This window comes from Oncorhynchus mykiss, chromosome 6 (genome assembly GCF_013265735.2).
Source record: "Oncorhynchus mykiss isolate Arlee chromosome 6, USDA_OmykA_1.1, whole genome shotgun sequence".
Lineage (NCBI taxonomy): Eukaryota > Metazoa > Chordata > Actinopteri > Salmoniformes > Salmonidae > Oncorhynchus > Oncorhynchus mykiss.
The window spans coordinates 21617717-21633968 of NC_048570.1; the positions used below are offsets into that span (position 1 = coordinate 21617717).

The 16252-nt window shown below is 41.1% G+C and overlaps 1 protein-coding gene across 1 annotated transcript in view; it reads right to left on the minus strand.

Moving 5' to 3' along the window:
* cacna1ba (calcium channel, voltage-dependent, N type, alpha 1B subunit, a) overlaps positions 1 to 16252 on the minus strand; it is a 189838-nt gene that overhangs the window by 118413 nt on the left and 55173 nt on the right. The window lies entirely within an intron of this gene.

Here is a 16252-nt window from a genome sequence, read left to right on the forward strand (position 1 = left end):
TCAACTAGCCTACCTGGTTAAATAAAGGTGAAATAAAAAAATGTAACTTCATGATTCCATATGTGTTATTTCATAGTTTTGATGTCTTCACTATTATTCTACAATGTATAAAATAGTAAAAAATTAAGAAAAACCCTTGAAGGAGTAGGTGTCCCAACTTTTGACTGGTACTGTACATTGGTTTGAAAATCTATGGCAAAGCTTAAAAATGGATGTCTAGAAATGATGAACAACCAACTTGACAGAGCTTGAATACATTTTTAAAGAGTGGGCCAATATTGTTCCTATCCAGGTGAGACTTACTCAAAAAGACTCACAGTTGTAATCGCTGTCAAAGATGATACTAACATTGCTTCAGGTGGTTGAATACTTATCTAATCAAGATATATATTACTGTTTTATTTTCCATTAATTAAATATTTTTTTTGAATTGTTCTTATTTTTTGACAAAATAGTATTTTGTGTTGATCGTTGACAAAAATGACGGTTCAATCCATTTTAATCCCATTTTGTAAAACAGCAAAATGTGAAAAAAGACAAGAGGTGTGAATACTTTCTGAAGGCACTGTAGGACAAGCATGCTCCACTGTGAATTACATTGACAGTAGCAACACATGCAGGAAAAACACTATTCTACAGAGAGAAAATACATTCTATATGTACAGTACCTTCAGAAAGTATTCTTACTCCTTGACTTATTCCACATTTTGTAGTTACAACTTGAATTGAAAATCTTTTTTTTCCTCACCCATGAACACACAATACCCCATAACGACAAAGTAAAAACATGTTTTAAGAAATGTTTGCAAATGTATTGAAAATTAATAGAAATATCTGATTTTCACAAGTATTCACACCCCTGAGGCAATAGCAATTACAGCTGTGACTGCTATGTCTATCAGCTTAGGCACATCTGGATTTGGGGAGTTCCTCCCATTCTTCCTTGCAGATTTTCTCAAGATCTGTTAAATTAGATGAGGCGCGTCGGTGAACAGCAATCGTGGTCTTTCCACAGAATTTCAATGGAATTCAAGTGTGAGCTTTGGCTTGGCCACTAAAGGACTATCACATTCTTGTTCTGAAGCCAGGGTTGCTTTGGCTGTATGCTTGGGGTCATTGACCTGTTGGAACAAATCCCCCCCCCCCCCCCCCCCCCCCAGTTTAGGTAAGACATACAAAACCTTGCAGAGGACCTAATCAACTGACAAGTTCTTATACATTAAAAAAAAAATATATATATATATATATATATATATATATATATATATATATATATATATATATATATATATATATATATATTGTCATGACGCTGGCCTGGGGGGTAGGTTTATGACAGTCATAAATACCTCTTCCCCACTTTTTCCTCTCTCTACCCTACTGATGTTACATTGGCAAAACCCATGGTTAACATAGAGATTCTGGGAACATCAGAAGGTGGGGGGAAATGAACTATATTCTGTTAATCCGACCAATTGAACATATGCGGTGGTACTTAATGAATATGATGTCAGTTCGGTTGTCATCTGAGACATTCTCATCAATGATAAGATGACAAACTCTACAGTGGAAAGTCTACACATCAGAGTTATGGTATTCACATGTAATTGTTGTTCAATTTAAATGTTTGAATATGAAATTATTCGTGATGGGATGAAATGTGATTTTAGCTTCTAAAATGTGAGATTTCGGTTTTCATAAGATAGGGCTCTGCTCAATCAGTGGCCCGCCCCTGTGAAGGGACATGGGCTATAAAACCTTTCAATCACACCCTCCTCTCCCTTCCTATATAAGCCCTTGAAGACAATGTAACTTCCTGTTCCAAGGATGTAGGACGACGGTCCGATGTCAGAATGGTTCAGATAATAACTACAAAATGAAGCCAACATCAGCGTGAGCTTTGGTTGCGAATGGTATGAACTTTGAACTCTTATTCACTACAGAAGTGATACCTCCTAGCCGTTGAGTTAGCAACAGCAGCTGCAAACGCAGGTTAGGAAGGAACAGACAGAGTATCCCGTCTATCACACAACGACGTTACTACAACTTATCCAATTGACCACCAGAGACATTCTTCAAAGGACAAAGGACTCGGTTTGGCAACACGGTCTTCCATCTACCACCAACCTACTGAAGCGCAGCTCAGAGTGAATATTTATTGCATTTTCCTTTTCCAAATGGGCGGTAATTTAGAATGCATAAGATACTGTATTTACGATAGCACAGCTTCGCCCTTCATTCCTCAGTCTTCCCGCTCTTTCACTCAAACCCAAACCCTTTTCTTTTGTGTAACAAGCTGTCATATCTGTTATGCCCGCTAGGGACGTTTTCCTTTATGACGTAATTTGTAATCAAGTTATTATTTAATTATGTGTATGTGTAATTCTGTGTGATTAGTTAGGTATTTAGTAAATAAATGATTAAACCCAATTTTGTATTGCTGATTCAAATTGTTAGCCAGAGTTCGTGCAGATAACCAAGAATTTACAACTTTCAGATGAGACTGAATTAAGATGACGATTAATATCGACTGCTATTGATGTAAAATATTACTAGGTCTTTAAGAGTTTATTTGGAAGATAACAGCTCTATAAATATTTTTTCATGGTGCCCGACTCTCTAGTTAATAACATTTACATGATTAGCTCAATCAGGTAATATTAATTACGGAGAAATTATTTTATAGAATAGCATGTCATATCACTTAATCCGGCATAGCCAAAGACACGACAATAAATATATAACTATTGGAATTTAAAGACTTAAAAAGACTTAAAAATAACTAATATTGGTACAATACGGAGGGAGTGATGGAACATAACTAATGAAATTACAGTAAATGAAAAATTACACTTAATCCAGTCTAAACTAATTTACAGAATTTATTATATAAACGACAACATTCATAAATTCTACAACACAACAATAGAGTTATGTCTTAAGTGTCAAATGAATAATGACTCAATAATTCAGGCCTTCTAGAAATACTATGAAGTACAAAAGCTATGAGTGGAGTTAAAGTTGGTTGTCAGAAGTTCTAGAATGTAAATGTACTTTTAATCTGTCTATCTGCATACTGTAAAACATGGTATATGAGGGTGCGGTGAAATACCCAATGGGTTGGACCATACTTTTCTCATCAATCCTTTTGGAAAGAAAATTACTTAAACTGGAAATCAAATGATCCTCCATCGTTAAGAGAGTAGAACAATCAATTATTTCAATATTGAAAAAGTGTGGGGGACAGAGAGAAACAGAATAGCACAATTTGAGGCCATATGGCTTAGAGTCTTATAAGCACTGGGGATAGATGTGGTGGGAACATGTGGGTCTGGGCAGGTGTGATGTCATTGATGTTTGCGTGCGTCTGTCTGTCGTCTTTTGTCTGTATATGTTTATTTGTTTGAAAAATATAAATAACGTTTTTTGTTGTTGATGGGATTCAAGTCTGGGCTTTGGCTGGGCCACTAAAGGACTTTCACATTCTTGTTCTGATGCCATTCCAGCGTTTCTTTGGCTGTATGCGTGGGGTCATTGTCCTGGTGGAACATAAATCTTTTTTTGAATTCATGCTGTAACACAACAAAATGTGGAATATCTCAAGCGGTATGAATACTTTCTGAAGGTACTGTATATAAAGGCTTTTCACTTGTTCAAAACTGAATCAAACATCCCCAGATCAGGCTGTACAGTACTGTATATACTGAACTCCTACGAATGCACTGCCACTGACTGAATGAGGACAGAGGAAATTTGTTCTGGGTTAATGTGGACATGCCTGATGAGAGTATAACATGCTAAGCACACCAAATGAGAAGTCAGGACGGGGGCAGTAAGGCAGCCATGTACACAGCCTGCTACTGTACTGTAGCACACCAGACAGAGACCGACATTTTACACACTTCCACACTAATCTCATAGGACATAGAAATCCAACCACAAGAAAGACTGCATCGAACCACACTTGTGATAATATCTAATCTCTATATACAATTATCGATGTGGTAGCAGCAGTCCATTTGGGCTGTTGAACTGGAGTGCGGAGAAAGGAAGGGCTCTAGCCCATGGAGAAGAGCGGAGGCATATTGACCCAAAGTTCTTGTTCAGGATAACATGATTAAGTGGGAGAGAGCAAAGCTAGAGTCTGGCAGGCAGGCTGGAAGAGAGGGGCATTTGTTTCCAATTATCCTCTGGTCTCCTGCAGCAAATGCTCGCATCGCTTCCCCCCCTCCCCATTCTTCTTCATCAGGCCCCCCAGGGAGAGAGCAGAAGAGCAGCACAGCAAGGCCCGGCCTGGACAGGATGGGAATGTTATCTCATACAGCCTGAGTACTCTGTCTCTCTCTAATACAGGCTACAGGCAAGGAACGGCCCGTACCAGCATTCAGGAGGGACTCCAAGAGCAGATACAGAGGATGAATAATTTTCATTTCACTGTAATTAATTTCAATGTATACGTGCATTGATGTGGAAGTTGTGACTTACATTTCAGCAGTGTTGTGAAAGCTACCAAGCTACCAATTACTTCACACTGGTAGAAGTTAAGCGACACTAAAGCTAGCCTTAAGAAACATATTGTTAAATTAACTAAAGATACTTTGGAAAAGTAGTTCACTACATCCAAACTACCTCGTGAAAATGTATCTAAATCTGAAATGTTTTAGACTACAAATTGCAACAACAAATCACTCCTGAGTCAGATCTTAACAGAATGTGTAATATAGCCTATTAAACACAAAAACTGTGTATCAAGTGAGAATTGGACGGGTCTGATGTCAAATAAGAAAGGAAATTCATGCCTACTTTACCCATATTTTATACTGAACAAAAACATAAATGAAACATGCAACAATTTCAAAGATTTTACGGAGTTACAGTTCATGTAAGGAATACATTTTTATCAATTCATTAGGCCCTAACCTAATCATAAGGCCTTGAATCAGAAAACCAGTCAGTATCTGGTGTGACCACCATTTGCCTCATGCAGAGCGACACATCTCCTTCACATAGAGTTGATCAAGCTGTTGATTGTGGCCTGTGGAATGTTGTCCCACTCCTCTTCAATGGCTGTGCAAAGTTGGAACACACTTTTAGAGAATTGGAACATGCTGTCGTACACGCCGCTCCTGAGCATCCCAAACATGCTCAATGGGTGACATGTCTAGTGAGTATGCAGGCCATGGAAGAACTGGGACATTTTCAGCTTCCAGGAATTGTGTACAGATCCTTGTGACATGAGGTTGTGCAAATCATGATGAAACATGAGGGGATGGCGGCTGATGAATGGCACGACAATGGACCTCAAGATCTCTTCACGGTATCTCTGTGCATTAAAATTGTCATCAATAAAATGCAATTGTGTTTTTTGTCTGTAGCTTATGCCTGTCCATACCATAACCCCATCCCCACCATGGAGAAATCTGTTTACAACACTGAGAAAACCACTCACCACACAACACCATTCAAGTGGTCTGCTTTTTGTGCGTATGGAACATTTCAGGTATCTTTTATTTCAGCTCATGAAACAGGGGACCAACACCTTACATGTTGCATTTATTTTTGTGTTCAGTGTATTTTACTTATGCAAAAAAAAGCAGCGTGTAGTTCCAGTAGTTAGCTACACCACTAAATGGCAAAAAGTTATTAACTTCTGAAAACACTACCAAGATTTTAAATTAGTTAACTGCCACCAAGCTACAGCAAAATGTAATGAAATTACTAGTTGAACTACATGTAGGTCACTAGTCCCCATCACTTCATTTCAGCACCATGATCTTGTCGTCTTTCTCCCTCTTTCTTTGGTTACAGGCTGCTGCTGCACCAATGAATTAACTAACACACCAGTCTCTCTCTGTTGCATTGGGTCATTTAGAATTTCAGAACCATGGACATCAATATAGCCAAGTTGCATTCATTTTCCTTTCCAAGCATTGCATGCAGTCTCAGAGTGTGCTGTTTTATGTCTGTTGAAGAGAGCATATGCCTTTCCTTTACTCTTTATTGTATTGGGGTGGCAGGAAACCTAGTGGTTAAAGCATTGGACTAGTAACCGAAAGGTTGCAAGATAGAATCCCCGAGCTGACATGGTAAACATCTGTCGTTCTGCCCCTGAACAAGCCACTGTTCCTAGGCCGTCATTGAAAATAAGAATTTGTTCTTAACTGACTTGCCTGATTAAAGGTAAAATAAAAAAAAATGCTACTGCACCAGTGATGTAGCTAGCTAACCCACCCAGACAGACTGGGCTCTCTCTTTGTTTTGCTGCTGCACCAGTGAAGTAGCTAGCTAACCCACCCAGACAGACTGGGCTCTCTCTTTGTTTTGCTGCTGCACCAGTGATGTAGCTAGCTAACCCACCCAGACAGACTGGGCTCTCTCTTTGTTTTGCTGCTGCACCAGTGAAGTAGCTAGCTAACCCACCCAGACAGACTGGGCTCTCTCTTTGTTTTGCTGCTGCACCAGTGATGTAGCTAGCTAACCCACCCAGACAGACTGGGCTCTCTCTTTGTTTTGCTGCTGCACCAGTGAAGTAGCTAGCTAACCCACCCAGACAGACTGGGCTCCCTCTTTGTTTTGCTGCTGCACCAGTGAAGTAGCTAGCTAACCAACCCAGACAGGTGTGGCTCTCTCCATTGCATGGAGTCATCATCCATCTCTGCTCCCTGAAACATTTCACGAGTGATTAATCAATACAGCAATCAGACAAACAAAGCAAGGGGCAGCAGGCTGGGTGGGTGACACAACTGCAAAGCATACTGACGGACCTTCTATTTCCACAGACTCAACAGTTTACAACCAACATCCTCCCAACAGGTCCATATATATGCAGCTAACTAAAGGTACACACATAAAGTTACTATATAATTACATAATACTAGAGACTAATCTACTTGGTAGACCATCACTTATAATATGCTCTTAGCTGGTGACAGATAAACAGAGATTTGAACCTTGGCTTAAAGAAGAGAGGGAATACACAAGCAACCCCATAAGCCTCAATGAGCTTCACCTAAAAGGGCAGCCATCAATCCAGGGGAGTTAACATTTTCAAGCCTAACCCATCACAACATTGAGGACAGTGGTCATTCAGAGTGTGGCATAAAATACATTGAGTGTCGTAAAAACTGGGCAAACATCAGGAAAATCTGAATTTGGATTCCGTGATGCAGTTAGCCTCAGTTAGTGGAACCACTTTATCTGTCCAGGTAGCAGCTAACCTAGCTGATAATTAGCTAGCAAGCTAGCAAGGTTTCCTTGACAGCTTTAACACAGCCCGCCACGCGGTTAGCCCTTGTGGCTGGGGCCGTGAATTATCCCAGGCTTGTGGCTGTCTGAATCCCTGATGTTAGTTGCTGTTTAAGTCTGTCCTATGTCTTGCCATATCTGGAACTGTGGAGTACCAGCGTTGCTACCATAGCATGCAAAGTCAAAGGTGGGAGTAATGGAGAGGACAGTGTTTCTCTATCACAGGTGAAATATATTTTAAACAAACTAAAAGGGTTCTACAAGCAATTGTTACAACAACAGGAAAAAAGCTTCAAAAGCTTTATCCAAATAGTGCTGGACTCAACTAACAAAAGAATAGACAATCTTGACCAGAGAGATCCAGGACCTTAAGAACCATTTTCAGTTCTCCCAGGGAGAGGTGGATGTCCTGAAAGAGACTTGCAGCAAGATTACATCAAACTGTAAGTCCTCTTGAGATGACATCGGCACTTACTGTGATTGGTTATTAACAATGACTGGGAAAACAGACTATCTAGAACACAGTTGTCAAACTCCTTCCACAGAGGGAGAAAAATCTGTGGGTTTTCGCTCCTCCCTTGACTGATGAATTAAGGTCACTAATCAGTAAGGAACTCCCCTCACCTTGTTGTCTAGGTCTTTATTAAAAGGAAAAAACAAAATCCTGCAGACACTAAGCCCTCCATGGAATGAGTTTGACAGCATGATCTAGAAGGACAATCCAGTAGAAATAACATTGTTGTGGATGGCATAGCAGAGTCTTCACATGAGAACTGGGCCGAGTGTAGAGAAAGTAAGACAAATTATTACTGAAAAGCAGCAGATGGATCATACGAAGATTGAGGTGGAGTACACCCACAGGTATGGTGAACATAACAAGTGTTAACCTGTTTAAGTGTTAACCTGTTTAAAGGTCTTACTCACATTGGCTATGGAGCATGAGATCACACAGTCATCCGGAACAGCTGGTGCTCTCATGCATGGTTCAGGGTTGCTTGCCTCGAAGCGAGCATAGAAGACATTTAGCTCATCTGGTAGGCTCGCGTCGTTGAGACACTCAGACTCCACCAGAGTTGGCATAATAGGATTAGCAGGATTTCTTATAAGCGTCTGGATTACTGTCCTTAAAAGCGGCATATCTCGCCTTCAACTCAGTGTGGATGTTGCCTGTAATTCAAGGCTTCTGGTTGGGCTATGTACGTACGGTCACTGTGGGGCAGAGCACGTGAGCAGAGCAGAGCGAAGAGCGTAGCTTGCCCAATTTGCTTGGAGCGGGAGCGAGATTCCCTTTCCTTTTCTCTTTATTGTATTGGGGTGGCAGGAAACCTAGTGGTTAAAGCATTGGACTAGTAACCGAAAGGTTGCAAGATAGAATCCCCGAGCTGACATGGTAAACATCTGTCGTTCTGCCCCTGAACAAGCCACTGTTCCTAGGCCGTCATTGAAAATAAGAATTTGTTCTTAACTGACTTGCCTGATTAAAGGTCAAATAAAAAAAATTGCTACTGCACCAGTGATGTAGCTAGCTAACCCACCCAGACAGACTGGGCTCTCTCTTTGTTTTGCTGCTGCACCAGTGATGTAGCTAGCTAACCCACCCAGACAGACTGGGCTCTCTCTTTGTTTTGCTGCTGCACCAGTGATGTAGCTAGCTAACCCACCCAGACAGACTGGGCTCTCTCTTTGTTTTGCTGCTGCACCAGTGATGTAGCTAGCTAACCCACCCAGACTGGGCTCTCTCCTTGTATTGCTGTTGCACCAGTGATGTAGCTAGCTAACCAACCCAGACAGGTGTGGCTCTCTCCATTGCATGTAGTCATCATCCATCTCTGCTCCCTGAAACATTTCACGAGTGATTAATCAATACAGCAATCAGACAAACAAAGCAAGGGGCAGCAGGCTGGGTGGGTGACACAACTGCACAGCATACTGACGGACCTTCTATTTCCACAGACTCAACAGTTTACAACCAACATCCTCCCAACAGGTCCATATATGCAGCTAACTAAAGGTACACACATAAAGTTACTATATAATGGCATAATACTAGAGACTAAGCTACTTGGTAGACCATCACTTATAATATGCTCTTAGCTGGTGACAGATAAACAGAGATTTGAACCTTGGCTTAAAGAAGAGAGGGAATACACAAGCAACCCCATAAGCCTCAATGAGCTTCACCTAAAAGGGCAGCCATCAATCCAGGGGAGTTAACATTTTCAAGCCTAACCCATCACAACATTGAGGACAGTGGTCATTCAGAGTGTGGCATAAAATACATTGAGTGTCGTAAAAACTGGGCAAACATCAGGAAAATCTGAATTTGGATTCCGTGACGCAGTTAGCCTTAGTTAGTGGAACCACTTTATCTGTCCAGGTAGCAGCTAACCTGCTTGCCTCGAAGCGAGCATAGAAGACATTTAGCTCATCTGGTAGGCTCGCGTCGTTGAGACACTCAGACTCCACCAGAGTTGGCATAATAGGATTAGCAGGATTTCTTATAAGCGTCTGGATTACTGTCCTTAAAAGCGGCATATCTCGCCTTCAACTCAGTGTGGATGTTGCCTGTAATTCAAGGCTTCTGGTTGGGCTATGTACGTACGGTCACTGTGGGGCAGAGCACGTGAGCAGAGCAGAGCGAAGAGCGTAGCTTGCCCAATTTGCTTGGAGCGGGAGCAAGATTCCCAAAGGCTGGAGCGTCGTCCTTCTTGCCCTTCTCGCCCTTCTCGCCCTTCTCGCCCTTCTCGCCCACTCCAATTTCACTTCAGTAGCGCTCCAGTAGCACTCACTTCACGAGCTCATGGAATGTCTGCCCCAGCATGCATTTGTAGTCTAATTGCGTGCTGCTATAGCCCCTTGCTTTAGCTACTGTCATGGAGTAACACCTGTGTTAAAAAATGTATAACGCAGGTGTTAAACCAAGGTGAGGGAGTGCTGGGATTTAGTGTCCGCAATTAAAGAATCATTGTGGAATCTGAATAGACACATATCCCAAAAGCATGCTATGCGCACATGCTAAAAGAAAGGAAGGAGGTGGGTAGATAACTAAGTGTGTCATTGTAGTATTTATAAACTAAACATCAGATCTCTTAAATGTTTTGTTCATTTCCTTTCTATTATCTATACTATAGGCCATAATTGATTTTGGCCCAATAGGCCTGGCATTTTACCATGTTCAAGGAGCTTTCCGTTTTGATTGGGTTATTTTGTCTAAAAACCTTAAGGCCTACCTACAGAAAAATACAAAAAACAACTCTGCATCTCTGCCCAGCCTGGCAAGAGTGGTCAAAAGGGTGTTAAGCATCCTCAGTGGCTCTGCAAGTGTGGAGAGGATATTCTCTGCTGCTGGCTGGCTCTCCATGCACCATCGCATGAGCCTGAAGCCACAGACTGGCGTTTCTAAAAATGATAAGAAAAATGATGTCATTTTTCATTTAATTTGTATTTAAATGCTGAGGGCTTTATGTCTTCACAATATATTCACAATGTATTTCTTTGTAGCTATAGCCTTGAAATAATTTAAATAATATGGTCTAAATTCAAATTTTTCGCTTCTTACATTCACCTTTTCATGTTTATTCAAATACTTTTCATTCAAATCCATATGGTTTGGTTTCAATACTTAAAAACCAATTGGTAGGTCCAGGTATCACAAAAATAGATGGTGTTGGTTAAATTGTGATTTTAATGAATGGGGCGCAGAGTGGTTTTTAGTGGAGCAGTAGGAAAGCATATGGTGCACAAGCACCGCTACCATGAGTGATGAGCGGGATTTTCAACAGCTCAATTGTACCACTTCCGTATTGATCGTGTCACTGGTACTTCCTGTTTGAGTTTTTGCTTGTAAGCAGGAAACAGGAGGATAGAGTTATGGTCTGATTTTTCAAAGGGAGGGCGAGGGAGGGCCTTGTCTGCATTTCTGTGTGTAATGACTTACTATCTCATAATTATCACTTAGTATCTCATTATTGTGACATATAATCTCATAACTATGACTTACTATCTCATAATAATGACTTACTATCTCATAATTATAGCTTACTATCTCATAATAATGACTTACTATCTCATAATTATAGCTTACTATCTCAAACTCGGTCAGATGTTTATTTTTTCGGTGGCAGGAACGAGCTTCCATAATTTAGAGAGGACAAATCTTGTGACAGACAGATCTAAACAGAGTGCATATATCCTCTCTGCTCATGCAGCCTCCTCCTCTCCTCCCCTCCTCCCCTTACTATGTCTGCATTGTAAACATGGTGTTATCTGTTGCCAGGATTCCATCAGAAGAACTGGAAGAGTGCCCGCTTTTTACAGGTGGTTTGGAATCCATGTCTGAGTCACATGGAGGCCAGTTCCCTCTCTTCCGGGTCAAGTTTCATCTGACCTTTCCCTGACCTTGCACTGGACCTCACAGAAGCAAAACCAGGAAAATATACAATGGATGGAATACATTTTTTTCCCGTTTTTCACATGTTGAGCATGTATTTTGTCCTACAAGCCTCACCATGCCTCTATGAGGATTTGCTGAGAAAAGCTACACTAAAACATTCTCCTGTCCCCCTGGACATTTCTGGGATTGCACACACTTCGCCCCAGTCTCTCCCATTAGGGAGAAGGGAGCAGGCAATAGCATGGTATCACATTACATCAGACTGGAGTGTGTTAATCTGAAAGGGAGCCAGGCCAGTGAACACAGCATAGGCTCTCTCTCACTCTCTCTGCACTGCCCTTTGTTAGGGCCAAAACAGCAGTGTGCTACTGCTATTGCATCAGGGACCTTTCACAACTATTTACTACATAGAAAACACACCATTTCGTTTCTGCTCATACCGCTAGTGCATTAAGAGAAGGATATTTCTCACCAGAGGAAGGATATTTCTCACCAGAGGAGCAAAGGATTGTGGGGAAGGGGGAGATTTAATAGAAAGAGAAGGGAACATGAAGACAACAGTGTCAATAGCTTCTAATTTATGTTAGCTGTAAACATCCATATGATTAGCACTCATTGGGATTGGATGATTGAAACAACAATACTGATGGACACAACTTTAAAGGAATATAACTATCCCAAGATGACAGAGAGATCGAATCATAGAGATACAATATAATACTATTTATTTCTGTGGATCGAACATCCAATATGAGCGTTCTCTCCCATGCCATCTGAGTGTTCTATCTGAGACTGAGACATACAGTACATTAGGTGCAGTTATCAGAGCTGATAGATGACATGGCTGATGAAGAGAACACAGGTCCCTAACGACAGACAGGAAATTAGATGTGCCAACGAGGGCTGTCTCTCTGTCCCAACACCTCAATCAGAAACACCAGCCGTCGTATTTGAGCAGACCTCCCGAACCTGAGGCCACATTACCAGGCTATCAGTTAGACCAGGCAGAGACCGAGCAGAACAAACAGCCTTATGATGAATACGATCATCTCAGCATGCCCTCCCTCCCGTGCTCAAAGGCTAATTCTGGATTAAAAGACAGTCATTCAATGTGATTATTAATCATGCTAATTGGGACACTCTCCGTGTCCGAATACCCATACTTGAATCCTAAATTGTAGGCCGTTTGAGTATGCAAAAAAATACATTTGCAACATTTTTAAAATCGAGTATACTTTAAATGCCAGGATGTCATTCTCATTTTGGCTTTGACAACGGCTGATCAATTAGATATGGGAATGTGCTACCAAAATCAACGAATAGCGGGAAACAATGCAATCAAGCATGAATGTTTGAGAGTATGTGAATTTGATACTAATTTTGCCTCTTCATCAAGTAGAATTCGATGCACACTTTTCCACAATGCATTGGAAGAGATGGGCTGCAAGTGATCGGCCCTAGTTCTTTTCAAGTAGCAAAACAACAAAACTAGGCTACTTAATTGGGAAGATGTCGAATAGCAAAGCTTCTGAAAACAGAAGACAGAAGTCTTTTAAACTAAATACTTTACCAGCTTTTTTTATTTCTGAATGTATCGGCACTGGGGACTCAGGATGTGGCTGCTTTAATGATGTCATTTTATTTAGGCCTTTTGATTTGAACATTTAGATTGTTTTAGTTTTGAAGTAGACTACCTATTTAATTTATGGATCAAGCCTTTAGCAGTCATTTTGATCTCTTTCCCAATGATCAATGCTTTAGTTTATTATGTTGCTGTCCAGTGGGTCTGACTTGGCCATGCACACGACTGTCCACGTTTCTCTGTACAATAGCCTTTTGGTTTGAACATTTGTAACGTTTTGGTGTCTGTACTAGGCTATTTGATTGAATTAATATGTGTTACAGCACTTTGGTTTCACTGATAAATATTTGTTATCTGTTTCTGTCTTCAGTCCCATATAGCCCATCTAGGATACAGTAGATGGCTAAGGTATAGGTTGAATGTGAAAGTCTGCCTATAACCAGCCCGAATAAGCTTACAACTCCCTTCCTATTCTATTCAGGGTTAAATTAATAATTAAATAATAATTAAATTAATAGCTAAATTAATTAATTAATATAATTGGAAATTAGCTATTATCAGTCTGGTTAATGCCATGCATGTCTGGTGAATATGGAAAAATCCACCCGCACTCTGCCCTCCCCAACTACTCAGCCGCTACTGCGTTCCGGCCGTGTATGCGACGATGAGTACATAGTATGCAGTTTAAGTATGGCTATTCAGACACGGCCAGTGTCTAATACTGATGGAGAAAAGGAGGAAAATATGCCCCACAAAATTTAACGCAGAGATGGTAATGTGTACTATTACAGAGTGAACCAAGGATCAGATCTATTCAGCAAACTTGATAAGCAGTCAATAAAGAGTGGATCAACTTCAGTAGGACACTTCAAGTGAATTGGAGTAACAGCTGACAGAGGAATGTGATTTCAGATAAACCATCATGAGGTCACATAGTTGGTCCTTCTCAGCATTCTGAGCATGTCTCCCCTCCCTCTATTTCAGGGGAGAGAGAGCTGGAAAGATATAGATCCCTCATCAGCTGGAAGACTCCTCCCTCTGCCAGCGTCGGGGCAGCAGAATGGCACTGTGTTGCTAAGCACCAGGGAAGAGAGAGGTGTAGCAGAGTGAAGTGGTGGGCACCGGAAGACTGGCATATGCTGCTCCCCATCAGGTGTGGCAGGAGAGCGGCATGAAGCTGGGAATGAGACACCACATGTGTCCATCCCTGGCTGTTTCTGAAGGAGCCTCCTTAATATAGACCAGTGGTTCCAAAATTGTAGGGTCGGAAGGGGGGGTGTGGAGAACCCCCCCTCCACTCAGTCAGGCTTTCAACTTACTCTTGGAAGTTTTAATAGTAATGTGCACAAGGAGCCATTTTGAAACTCGGTAGTGCATCATCAGTTTTCCTCTTGTCATGTCAGTCATTGCATACCTTAGAGCTATTCATAACCTGTCAGAAATGTCCAGATCAACTGGCCCATGTCAGCTAATGATTTTTAGCTAGTTTTTTTAACCCATTGATTTTGTTGTAATGTTTGACTCAGATATCACATAAAACTTGACTAAATGTGTATATTAAAACTGCAACAGTTTCTCTCCACCCCATGGCAAATACAAACAAACGGGACACGCAGGGGGGAAAGGCTGAGTGAAAAGGTTTGGGAACCGCTGATATAGACCACAGGGTGCATGGATGTGCATGGTTTAACATGCATGCATGGTTTAACATCAGCTAAAAGTATTGGAGCTCAGCAAGTATTGTTTAAAAATGCTGTCGAAAATCCTACCAAGAGACAAATGCTGAGAGTGGTGTATAAATGAATCAATTCTGAACGCAACAGTATTCTAAAAACACCCACAGAAAGTCTCATTGCAAAATAGTAGATTGACAGCCTATCCTTGTTGGTAAAGTGTGGCACAAACCTTAGGAGAAAGAGTCCCGACTGGAAATGTAGGGGAAACAATTATTTTACATCCGAGAAGAAGACACCATCTCCCTGTCCCAACTTTACAGCTTTCAGCAGCAAAACATCTATTGAGTAAGCCAATCCCATTCCTAGGAAAGGCTCCACAGGTTGCAGAGAATGAGCACACTGTCTTCTCACTCAAGCTATTAAACATTTCACACTGTTACACAATCATATCCTTTTTCATGATCTAAATGTGACTCTTATGCAAATGTCACAGGCTGGGATTTGTTTGAAGACCAGGATTAAACCTTGAGTCTGTCTCTAACATGAATCGGCCCTGTGACTCAGCCTTCCACATCCAGCAGACTCCGTCTCTGTCTAATAATGCCTCCAGGGTGCACTGGGACTGTACTACCAACCTGGGACAACCCTCCATGCACACAACAACCAGTTTACATGTCACTATTCGAGATCAAATCTTCTCACAAGTTTTTTCCCCGCTCCAAATGTTTCCACAAAAAAGGTCCATTGCATTCTATAGTGAACATGGAAAAGGGATCACAACATTTCTATAGGCTATGCAATTGCATTAGAAAACAGTTTATTAAAAAGAGGAGGATCCCATCAGCTTTCTATAGACTAGGCCTACTATATTTATTTCTCAACTTTCCTAATATTAAGCACATTGCTTCGCTTTACAACAGGAGTACAGCCTACCTGGCTGGCATAAACGTTTGTTATTAAAGTGCATAGATGACATGTTTTTCCCCTGCTCTGAGACAGGTGCATGATAATTGTCCATTCTAAATCAAAACTAATTTCACACATATTATTTAGTATATGTAAAGACAAAATTATTAGATCCAGCAATCTTCCGGTTACTGGCCCAACGCTCTAACCACTAAGCTACCTGCCGCCCCGGTGTAGAGCCTAACTGGCATACATAGGCAGCACGTGAGTTTCAAAATTGGGGAAGACAATTTTCACCATAAAAATATACCTTTATAATAAACCATTACATGCATAATTGCATTTGAGGTCATTTTTGCAAAGGGCATTTTCCCTCTGATTGCATTTTTGAACATTTGCGCTTATAGTTTACTGCCATGTGAGCATTGCTGCACTTGTAATGTGAAGAAA